The sequence below is a fragment of the Dromaius novaehollandiae genome, unplaced genomic scaffold, assembly GCF_036370855.1.
Source record: "Dromaius novaehollandiae isolate bDroNov1 unplaced genomic scaffold, bDroNov1.hap1 HAP1_SCAFFOLD_36, whole genome shotgun sequence".
In the NCBI taxonomy this organism is placed as follows: domain Eukaryota; kingdom Metazoa; phylum Chordata; class Aves; order Casuariiformes; family Dromaiidae; genus Dromaius; species Dromaius novaehollandiae.
The window spans coordinates 787,094-799,181 of NW_026991446.1; the positions used below are offsets into that span (position 1 = coordinate 787,094).

The 12,088-nt window shown below is 45.9% G+C and overlaps 1 long non-coding RNA gene across 1 annotated transcript; it reads right to left on the reverse strand.

Annotated features, from left to right (window-relative positions):
- Nucleotides 1-6,660: 6,660 nt before the first annotated feature.
- On the reverse strand, nucleotides 6,661-12,012 carry LOC135326550 (uncharacterized). The gene is made up of 2 exons (XR_010386902.1): nucleotides 11,391-12,012; nucleotides 6,661-10,123 (listed from the first exon to the last, which is right to left on the reverse strand). It is a non-coding gene; the product is annotated as an uncharacterized LOC135326550 (long non-coding RNA).
- Between the last annotated feature and the right edge of the window lie 76 nt (nucleotides 12,013-12,088).

Consider the following 12,088-nt stretch of genomic DNA (forward strand, 5'->3'; position numbering starts at 1 on the left):
ATTAGCAGAAGTACTGAAATGCATAAAAACTCCTGAAGGATGGTGGGTGACATCTACTGGACAGTGTGTGGTAACTTTGCTGATAATGAAGAAGCTGATGAAGCAAATACATGGTAGTACCCACATGGGAGCTGAGGCATTGGTTGAAACAGTTAAAAGATTTGCTGTGGGAGTTAGTATGTTAATAATTGCAAAGGGTATTACACAAAAATGTGAAATCTGTCTTAGAAATAATCCCAGGATTCAGAAGAAGCCCCCCCAGGGGAAGTAAAAAGGGGCTTCATGCCTGGGGATTACTGGCAAATTGATTTTTTCTGAATTACCAAGATGTAATGGATATAAATATTTGTTGGTAATTGTTGACACCTTTTCAGGATGGCCTGAGGCTTTCCCGTGTCGTACCACTAAAGCAAGGGAGGTAGTGAAAATGTTATTAAAAGAAATCATACCAAGATTTAGGGTACCAGAAGGGTTTTCTTCAGATAGGGGACCTCATTTTATAGCAGAAATAGTACAACAAATCTCAAAAATACTACAAATTAAATGGGACTTACATACCCCCTGGAGGCCACAATCCAGTGGAAAAGTGGAAAGAATGAATCAAACAATTAAGAGACAGGTAGGAAAATTGTGTCAGGAGACTCAGATGAAATGGACTGATGTTTTACCTCTGGCATTATTAAGAACCAGAATAACCCCAAGGGTTAGGGAGAAAGTTAGTCCATTTGAGATTCTGTATGGCAAACCTTACACTGTAAATTTAACTGGAAATGAAATTCAAATGCACGTTAAGGGTGATCAAATTTTAAGTGATTATCTCTTGTCTATGGCAAAGGTTCTTCTCTCCGTAGGTACATCCAGTTATACTTTTAGATTACACCCGAGTGAAAGCAGTACCTCGAGAGACGTGGAAAGCTGAACAAGTTCAACCTCTAAAGTTAAAAATATATAAAGATATATGAGATGTATTAGAAGTGAATCGGTTTTAAATTTAGATTGTATTCAGGGAAAAAATGCTTTAATCTGTTTGTTAGGAATAGGGTTAATATTGTTGTTACAGTATCTGTGTAAAAATGATGTTCTCCTTAACAACCAGGGGAGAAATGTGGTGGTTAGTTTTTCTAGGTTACCTGAGCCAAACAATTAAAGGGAATCAGGAAGGATTTTGGAGTCACAATCTCCATTTGGAAGTAATTACGAAATCTATGAAGATAGTTAACCAGAGGGATTGCTGGGTGTGTACCCACTTCCCTGAACTTTCCAACAAGGGCTTCCCACTAATTGGAGTGCCTATGAAACAACCAAACAGGAATGGGAAGTCCAGAGGGTGACAGGAGATTATTATCAATGTATCCAAAGATGTAATAATAGTAATAAATGGTGGGAGAAGACTATACTTTATGGAAAGCAACCGATCAACTGTACTGGAGCCATTAAGGTAGGAGGTTATAAAGATTGCTCTCGGATACCTGAATAGGTTACAAGTGGCCAAGTAAGGAACTAAATGGGTGGCGTGTTCCAAAAGGTAGTGGATGGTATTGGTTGTGTGGAAACAAGGCACGAAAAGTGCTACCTCCTAATTGGTCAGGGACATGTACTTTAGGGGCAATAATCCCTAATGTTACTATAAGAAAAGAATTGAGTAATAAATACCAAAAATCCTGGCTAAGAACATTCATAAGGAGACAAAAGAGGGTCAATAATCCTTTAATAGATCGACCTACTAGGTTGCAGTCATTCGTAAGGTGGCTCTTTCCACAACTGGGAGTGAGTGAACTTGAAAAAGCAATAGTAAATATTTCAGCAGTTATTGAAAAAAATAGGGAATAAAACCTCTGATGCCACTGCAGCTTTACAAGAGGAGGTTTCAGAAATTGCTAAAATAACTACCCAAAACAGGATGGCTCTAGAGATGTTATTGGCATCTCAGGGAGGAGTATGTACAGTAATAAATACTAGTTGCTGTGTATATGTGGATCAAAGCGGGAGAATTTCTACCGATCTAAATGAAATCTGGAAGCAGACTGAAATCTTACATGGGGTTCAGAAAGAGGATACCTCTTTTGGATTTGAAGAAACATGGAAATGGTTGACTTCCTGGTTCCCTGACGTGAGCTCATGGGTTAAAAAGTGTTTAACAATTTTGGGAATGGTGTTAGTAGTTTTTGTATGCGTTTATGTAGTGATTCAATGCATTTGTAGATGTTGTACAAAATTAATATGGGAAAGATTTTAAAAGAGTGAGACTAATATGAAAATGGTCATATAAGTCTCAAAGGGGGGAATTGTTACAAGACAACCCTGGGAAGCTCAGAAGGAATGCGTGAACTAGGTAGATTAGGATAACTTCTAACATTAAGTCTGAAGTGGTCTAGAGGTAGCCACTTAGATAAAACTTGCTTCATGAGTAGCTAAATTTGCTGAAGCCTTAGGCCGCACTCCTAGTTCAGTAAGAAAGGGCCCCAGAGCTGGTGCAGGCTGGAAAGATAAGGGAGTTACAAGCAGTCTGCATTCCTGTGCCCCACACTCCGAAAGGGAGGATGTCAAGGCTTTGAAATAAGGCCTGCTTGGGCACCAGGACCTTGGGAAGCAAAACCTCCTCTCACTGCTGAAACAATGTTAATTAAGGGGTCTGGACTATCTCCCCCTTGTCAGAACTTTGGGAGATAACACCTACTGTCCCTGCTGGGGCAGTGTTAATTGATCTCCCCTCATCAGGACCTTGGGAGACAGGGGTGGGACCCGGGGAATGAAGAAATCACTAACCAATCAGTGTAAAAGGGAAAATTGCAAATCTGGCAATTTGTTTGTATAAATGCTACTTGAAAAGTTGGGGGGGGGGGTGTGCTTGATTTGTGGGAAACGACCGAGCACCCAGGCTTGCGCAACTCTGAAATAAATAAGCAAATGTCTCTCCTGAGTGTGTAATTATTGGCTTATTGCACACCGGGCAACGAATCCGCTTTTCGGACAACAGCAGCAGCCTCAGTGCCTGATATACGAGGGGCAGGCCAGTGCCTGCTGGCTGTGCTTGTGAGGTCACAGCAGCCTCCGTGCCCTATAGGCCAGTGGCAGACCCCTGTTTGCTGGCTGTGCTCGTGAGGTCACAGCAGTCCCATTGACTGATATGCCAGTGGGATACCCAAGGCTGTTTGCTGTGCTTGTGAGGTCACATTTGTCTCAGTGCTTCACAGGCCAGTGGCAGGCTCCTGGCTGCTGGCTGTGCTCGTGAGGTCACAGCAGCCTCTGTGCCCTATAGGGCAGTGGCAGGCTCATGGTTGCTGGCTGTGCTTGTGAGCTCACAGCAGTCTGAGTGCCTGATAGCCAGTGGCAGACCCACAGCTGCTGGCTGTGCTTGAAACGTCACAGCAGTCCTATTGCCTGATAGGCCTGTGGCAGGCCTCTGTCTGCTGGCTGCCTTTTGAGGTCACATTTGTCTCTGTACCTTACAGGACAGTGGGAGGCCCCTGGCTACTCGCTGTGCTTGTGAGGTCACAGCAGCCTCCGTTCCCTATAGGCCAGTGGCAGGCCCATAGCTGCTGGCTGTGCTTGTAAGGTCACAGCAGTCCTATTTCCTGATAGGCCCGTGGCAGGCCTCTGTCTGCTGGCTGCCTTTTGAGGTCACATTTGTCTCTGTACCTTATAGGGCAATGGCAGGCCTCTTGCTCCTCGCTGTATTTGTGAGGTCACTGCAGCCTCAGTGCTTCACAGGCCAATGGCAGGCCCCTGGCTGCTGGCTGTGCTTGTGAGGTCACAGCAGCCTCCGTGCCCTTTATGGCAGTGGCAGGCCCGTGACAGTGTGCTGTGCTTGTGAATAATTTGTAGTACAGAGGATCTGACAATGAAGGATAATCCTCTTTTGAGAATCTGAAGGGCTATAAAGCCCTGCTCTCTCTTGGCATGGCTCAGGCAACAGTTTGTGGTGTTTTAGGGGCGGCACTAATTGCTGCCCGGTGGGGGAGGCAAGGTGATAAAAAGACCATTGAGTCCTTGGGAGAACACATAAGAAACTCCCAGAGTCGAGCCAAAGAGACAATCGAGTTCTTGCAAGACTCCCGGAGTCGAGCCAAAGAGACAGTTGAGTCTTTGCAAGAACAGGTAAGAAACTTGCAAAGTCAGCTCACTGCGGAGCGCAACCATACTCAGCGGCTTCACATAATCTTATCGGACTCACTAGACCGAGAGAGAATCCTGCGGTCTGAATTGGAAGAAAACAGGCGGGGGGTTGATGATAGTGAACCGGGATTCTCGAATTTGGCCGAACTAGACGGAAAACAGGCATCTGATCTAAAATCCATATATCCAATTAAAGAATTAGAAGACAGCAGGAACTGCTTTTATCCTGGAGATGGGAACGTAGTAATGAGACCCTTGATTAAAACGGAAACCACTGACAATGGTCAGGGGGGTATTCAACGACGTACCACGCGTATGATCCCCTATTCCCCTCAGGACTTCGGAAAAATACTCCCGGGGCTCCCGGGAAACTGAAACTGAGTATGTGTGGAGAGTCTCCCTCACCAGGGGGGATCGCATTCTGCTGAGCGAAGATGAAGCTAGAGGATATTGGGGACCCAGAGTCTTTCTAACCACAAATGATAACAGGGAACCATGGTCCTTGACCCAGAGGGTAGCCTACTGGGCAGGAGGATTAGACCAATGGAAAGAGGAGACCCTTTTTCTATTAAAACACCCACAGCGGGCCACATTCTGGAAAGCGTGCAGAAAACTGCTTGCCTCCAATTGATGCATGACCGTTTGCTGCTTCCGCAGCAGCCCTCCCCCATGCAGTGTGTGGCAGACCCCGAGAGGTCACATCCTCTGATCAGGGGACTTCCTGATGCTTTAAAACTATATGCTGTTCAGCTGCAAGACCGATTACGAACTCCCCGACCGAGACAAAGGGGAGGCCCCCCCAACATGACTTGGGGGGAGGTGGCACAGGAGCTAATTAATTACGGAAGGCGTATGGGATTCACTGGCCAGGGGGAAACAAAGCATAAAGCAGAAATAAGAAGAGTTGAGGAAAGTGGGAGGCAATATAAATCACTGCAACACCCACATCCTGGGAAACCGGTACGGGTGTTGGATAGCAGGAGACAATTATTATGGGCAGAAGGCATTTCAAAGGGAATTCCCAGAGAAGTCATGGATAGGTTACCAACTCCCAACCTGGAAGGTTTGGTAAGAAGTTGGGACAGGATAAGGGGAACCCCATCTTCCTCAAACCCCAAAGTTCCTCCTCCCTTATCCCAAGACCCCGTCTGCACCCCAGGACTCTTAAAACGAACCCTGAGACCGCACATTCCTGGATGGGCGCGACGAATATCTGATGCAGTAACTAAAGTCAATGGACGATGGGGAGTAAATGGCTGCCCCAGACTCGCTGCTTTTTGCCCTAATCCTCCATCCCTCTTACCTGGGACTGGGGAGAATAAGAAACCGAGGAATCCCTTGTATTACCCAGGACAACCGGTTCTAGTGGACTTACCCACTGTGGGACAAATACCTCTAGTACTAAAAGCTTCAAAAAATCTGTATGCATGGGTAGCTACTGATGCCCATGGGAAAGATCATAGAATCCATGCCAGGTGGATCCTCCCTTCCTTTTAGGTCAACAATGTAAAAGGAAGAGGGCACTGGGGAAGAAGACTTGTCTTATGTTGAGCTTGAGTGTCCTCAACGATACTACCTGTGGTAGTTATAACAGTTATTTTTATCATTTTTTGTAATTGTGTGCTGCGATCATAATTAGCTTTATTGTTGAAAACACAACAGCCAAGAATGGCATTCTTAACCTGTGTTGGAAAGATACTTCTTGTCTTAATGTGCTTATATGTGCTATGGCAAACTGTTGGAAACTTGCACGGGAGGAGCCGACGGAGGGAAGACCCAGACGCTCAATATGAGTGATCAGTGTACTTCAACTTTATTAGGTGTGGTCTTTCTTTATATAGCACAGGACTAATCAGGTTCATACATATTGCAAAAGCTGAGCTCCTTATTGGTAACAGCAATTTGGTTTACCCAGCAACTTCTGCATTACATCACCCGCAAGTTCCCAGGACTAATCATTGATAACACCTTGGAGCCAAGGACAATGTGTCCTTGGCTCTAGCTGTTTTTACTCTCATACGGGACTTGGCTCACATCAACTGTGTGCGATATGCACTTAGTTCTGCTTCCTTTATTTGTTCAATCTTCACATGACCTCTGCCCTCAAGCCAGTCCTCCACAATTCCCCCGTTTTTATTTTGTGCGAGAAAGACCTTTTTAGTTAATTGTTCAAGCTTTTGTGTTAAGCAGCTAAAAATCACTCTTACAACAATTAAAACTAATACAATTATGAATAGAATACGTAGCCCTTCTTTGATCAAGCTCAAAATCCAGGTACTCACATTACCAAACATCTTTCTAAACAGATCATCAAACCAATTATACTGTACGGTGATTCTCTGGGTGTGGTCCTTTAGCCATTTCAATTGCTCATAGATTGACTGTCCATGATCAGAAAGATTAAAACAACACATTCCTTCAAAATCCTCACACCCGTGTCCCTGTGCTAAAAGCAGAAAGTCTATAGCTGCTCTATTTTGCAACACTGCATGTCTCAGGCTATCCATATCCTGTGACATTTCAGAGAGAATTTGTGTAGTAACATTTGATTGTTTAACAGCCCAACAAGCAAGTTTATTTAGATTAGACATGGCATGCGCAACTGCAACGTTAGGAGCTAAAGCTGCGGCGAAAAACCTTTCCGCAGGCCCCCATAATTCTACATCATCAGCGCAATCTGAACCTAGTTTTTTCAATTCACGCTTGCCTCGACGATTCTCACTTCTTCTATGTTTGATTGCTGCAGTCAGATTTGACCAACGCTGATCATGTAAGTCAGGGGCAAAGAGTGTTAGGCGTCCTATATAACAAGGTCCCCCATAAGCGTTTCCTGGCACACCTTGCCATGCTCTGTCACCACAAATTAGAAAAATACCAGGAGGCAGTGCCTTAGGGGCACTCATGGGCCACATTGAGTTGTGATCATTTACTCCATAGGCCCCAAGTGGCTCACTATTATTGGAGTTATTCCACCCACAATAATTACCGTTGGCGTTAAACCCTAAAGTTCTAGACATTATGTTCGTCCAATGAGTCTTATTTTGTTTACCTTTATTTAGTATAAAACAGGTTTGTGTCCAATTATCACTAGTGTTTCCTACTGCTACTGACCCTAACAAATCTAATTCTTGTGGATCCCATGGCAACGATATATTAAGATGTTGCAGTGCAGCAACCACTCCGTCTGAGAGGTTGCTCGAGAAGGACCCACTTAAGAGAGTAAGCGAAGTTGAGTACGGGCCTAACAGCTTGACCAGTTCCTTTGGAGTTCCTATAGGCACCCCAAATAGACACGTCCGGAAGGGATCGCTTCCTGAGGCTAGAGACAAACAAAAGGTACGCTGGTTAGTTTCGTTAGCCCATGTAACCCACATATTCTGTTGAGTATCAATCTGAGACAACATTGTAGACCCTTCAGCAATTATCATGATCAATAGGACAATTTTGCGCAGAGTTGTCTGTCCGATTCCGAGCATAGTCTTTGTCCACAGTCGCTCCTTCGTCTATCACAGGTTTCGTAAATCTGCTGGGAACCCAAACCGGTCCTGTGGGAGAAGATATACACACATAACCGCGCCCTACATATATTACCTCTGCTGGACCTATCCATACTCCCGTTTTCATGTCCCGGTATTTTACTCTAAAGGTCCGGCTACCAGCCTTTTCTTCTTCTATATGATGTTTGATTGCTGGTGGTTCTTTGTCATCCCCGAATACACACAAATAGTTTAGTACGAATAGGGTCTTATCAATTTTTTCCTTGACGTCTAGGATATCCTTAAACTTTTCTATGTATTGTTTGACAGTGCTGTTTGCTCGTTCAACAACCGCCTGACCATTCTAGGTCGTTGGGTTTCAATGGCAGCCAAATGGTATTCGGTGGTGCTCCCTCAATTTGCAATATTCGGTTTCTTCCTTTCCTAATGAGTTCGGCCAGCGTTGAAATTTTTTCTTGAATAGTTCGTTTTGGTTGTAACGGTGGTGCTATCCATTCTAGTACAATGGGTTCCGCCAACCCTCTTTTTTCCCCCGTTTTTATTTTGTGTTGTGTAATGGCTCCCATTAGGTATTGTGGGCCACATAAAATAGTAAGATCAAGTGGCTGATTTTCCAGGCGTCGGTGCGTAGCACGCGTAGTAATTAGCGATGCAATTTCCTGGAGTACCCGTTGCTGTTCCTCTGTGAGCGTGACGGCAGCCGCTGGGTCTGTTCCCTTCAGCAAGGGGCGTAGCAGATTTAAAAGTTCATTAGGAATGCCGACAACCGGACGGATCCATTGGAGGTCTCCTAATAGTTTTTGAGCATCATTGAGTGTTCTTATGTCAGTCCTGATTGTCAATTTCTGTGGTCTGATGGTGGCATTCGAAATATGCCAACCTAGATACTGCCAGGGGCTGGATTCCTGTACCTTTTCCGGAGCCACCACAAGTTCCTTTTTCTTTAATTGTATGATTAGATCAAATTTTTGTTCTGGAGAAAAGGGGTTTTTTTTGTGCCAACAATATATCGTCCATGTAGTGATATATTATGGTCTCTGGCCACTGTTGACGTAACGGTTGAAGTGCCGCATCGACATAGAGTTGACAGAGGGTTGGTGAGTTTCGCATACCCTGCGGTAGTACTGTCCATTCAAATCTTTGGTCTGGCCCCTCTCTATTGATAGCAGGGAGTGTAAATGCAAATCGCTGTTTATCATCTTCATGGAGGGCTATAGTAAAGAAACAGTCCTTTAAATCTATGATTAGCAGGTGCCAGCCTTCTGGGATCATTGCTGGATTGGGTAACCCCGGTTGTAAAGCACCCATGTCATGCATCTGTCTGTTTACAGCACGTAGATCATGTAAAAGTCTGTATTTGCCGGATTTTTTCTTGATCACAAATATTGGGGTATTCCAAGGGCTGGTAGATAATCTTAGATGACCTTGTTTGTACTGTTGCTTTACTAGTTCATGTGCTTGAATGAGACTTTCCCGTTTAAGCGGCCATTGCTCTACCCACACAGGCTGATCAGTCCTCCAGCTGAGTGGGATTGGGAAAGTCCAGGCAATGGCCGGTGCTATAAAGGGTGTTCCGAGGTAAGCACCATACCCATCTGGGCAAGGATATCGCGCCCTATTAATGCTTGCACTCCTTCAGGTAGGGGTAAAATGGAAACGGAGCAATTAACCACCTTGTTCCCTATAGTCCATTGTAGCGTCGATGATTTTCAGGCGAGGGTGACCCCGCCTACCCCAGCTACCATAGAGCTGGTCTCTCGGGTTGGCCAATGTTGGGGCCAAATCTTAGTGCTAATTATTGATACATCCGCTCCAGTGTCCAATAAGGCATTAGTGCGTATAGATTCTTCTTTATACTTTACAGTCACGGTTTGTCGGGGCCTTTGATGCATTCCGACAGTCAGTAATACTGCACTTCCAGTGGAACCAAAAGCACCATAGCCTCGTGGTTGCTCTTTCGCTGGTGCCACCCCTTCAGTCAGGTGGGGAAGCGGAATAAGTTGAGCTATTCTCGATCCTTGTGGTATGTGCATAGGTGGAAACATTGCTGAAACCACAATTTGTATTTCCCCGAAATAGTCCTTGTCGATCAATCCTGTCAAAACTTGTAATCCTTTCATTGTAGCGGACGATCTTCCAATCAGTAAGGCACCTATCGGCTCATGATTAATAGTTACTGGTCCATAGACATTCGTCCGGATTCTTGTTGGCTTTGTATCCAATAAGGTGGCGTCTACTGCTGTTGCCAAGTCCAGTCCGAGACTCCCTCTGGTGGCTGGTCGAAGACAAAGGGGTTCATGCCGTTCGGAGTGGAGCTGGGCGCCGGCTGAGGTGGTTGTGTTAACTGCGGGGGTTGCTGAGTTGTTGTGGTGAAGGCCGCCTTTTGTGTCGTCGCGGGGCGGCTCGTCCTGCTTCTTTGGGCGTTTCCCGAACCAGCCTTCCAGCAAGCCGCTCCATCATGTTTACTGCTTTTGCAGTTGGGACACCATACTCTACTAGCTTGGCATTCTCTGCGAAGATGACCAACAATGCCGCATCGGTAACAGCGTGCCGCAACGCCGCATCGGTAGCAGCGTGCCAATCGTCGATCAGGGGGGATATTTCCGCCGGGATTTTGCAAAGGAGCAAGGGCAGCGAATACCTGTCTTTGATTCTGTTGCATATTATCCCGCAACGCCTGTGCTTGCTCTCTCATGCTCTCTCCTAATTGTCTCACCGCCTCTACTAGCATAGCTTGCGGTCCTACAGGTACCTGCGCCATTCTTTCTAGCCCCTCCTCAATAGTCCATGTTCCCGGGAGCGTGGCTAAAATACTACGCGTTGAAGGGTTACTATTCTGTATTGCACATTGTTTCAAGATAGTCCCTTTCAGATAATCTGGTACCCCTGCTGCTTGTATAGCATTGGCTACTCTGTCAATAAACAAGCCGAAAGGCTCTTGTCGGCCCTGCTTTATTCCCATATAAGATGGGATACCCCCCTTTTTTTTTTTTTCTTTTTTTTTTCTTTTTCTTTCTTTCTTTTTTTTTTTTTTCAAACTGCTTTTATTAGTGGTTTCTGACCATTAATATCATAGAGAAAAACTTATTTCACATTGATAGCCTGAGATGGGTGTCCTCAGATAACTGTGGCCAAAGGAAGAGGAGAAGGAGGAGAGGAGAAAAAAGGGGGGGGGGGGAGAGAGGGGGGGGAGAGAGGGGGGGGAGGGGGGGGAGAGAGGGGGGGGAGGAGAGAGGGGGGAGAGAGAGAGGGAGGGGGGGGAGGGAGAGAGGGGGGAGGCGCTGAGGGAGGAGGGGGGATCTGCCGCATGGTCAATGTTGCTCCTTTTGGCAGGCCTGTGTTCCCAGACCCTCCCTGGGCAATAGTAAAGGTTCGAGGGGGGTGATGGGTATGGGGACACAGGGGACACCTCTGCATGCGGGGGTTCCTTGAACCCATCGGGGCTTCCCAAACGCTCCGTGGCGGCGGCAGCTACCTTTTTTTTTTTTTTTTTTTTTTTTTGAGGTGCGAGAGCATTAGTAACTGCCCTCCACGGCTTCATCAGCTTTTCTGCTGTCTTGTTGTCACTTATTACTTCATCAAACAACTTGTCCCCAAATTTTTTCCATTCAGTTTGTTCGAACATGGTATCTGGGTTAACAAAACACCCCTTAGCCACTCCGTAAGCTAATAGCCCTGGGAGTTCCTTATGACATTCTATTCCTTGAGTACCTCGCTTTTCTAAAAAGCATCTTAATAAATAATAAGCCGCTTGTCGCTCCATGGTTACTCACGTACCGTTGCAACCTTTGCAAGACCTGCGGCGACACTTTCTGGCAGGACCCCGTCTTGTCCTGGGCACGGACCCCCTTTGTTTGTGTCCTCTCCACCTCCTCTGTAACTCTGGCACGTAGACCCCCTTTTGTGTCTCGTCGCCTTTAGCACAGCAGGACCAGCTGTCTCTAGCACTCTGTCGACTCCTGAGTTTTTAATCACCGAGTCCCTGATCGGCAGGGTCCCTGTTCGGGCGCCATTTGTTGGAAACTTGCACGGGAGGAGCCGACGGAGGGAAGACCCAGACGCTCAATATGAGTGATCAGTGTACTTCAACTTTATTAGGTGTGGTCTTTCTTTATATAGCACAGGACTAATCAGGTTCATACATATTGCAAAAGCTGAGCTCCTTATTGGTAACAGCAATTTGGTTTACCCAGCAACTTCTGCATTACATCACCCGCAAGTTCCCAGGACTAATCATTGATAACACCTTGGAGCCAAGGACAATGTGTCCTTGGCTCTAGCTGTTTTTACTCTCATACGGGACTTGGCTCACATCAACTGTGTGCGATATGCACTTAGTTCTGCTTCCTTTATTTGTTCAATCTTCACATGACCTCTGCCCTCAAGCCAGTCCTCCACAGCAAACCTACCACCAGAATACACTTCTGGGGCTTGGTATTGTACCGGCCAAATAGGTGATGGGGCAACCACCTTCT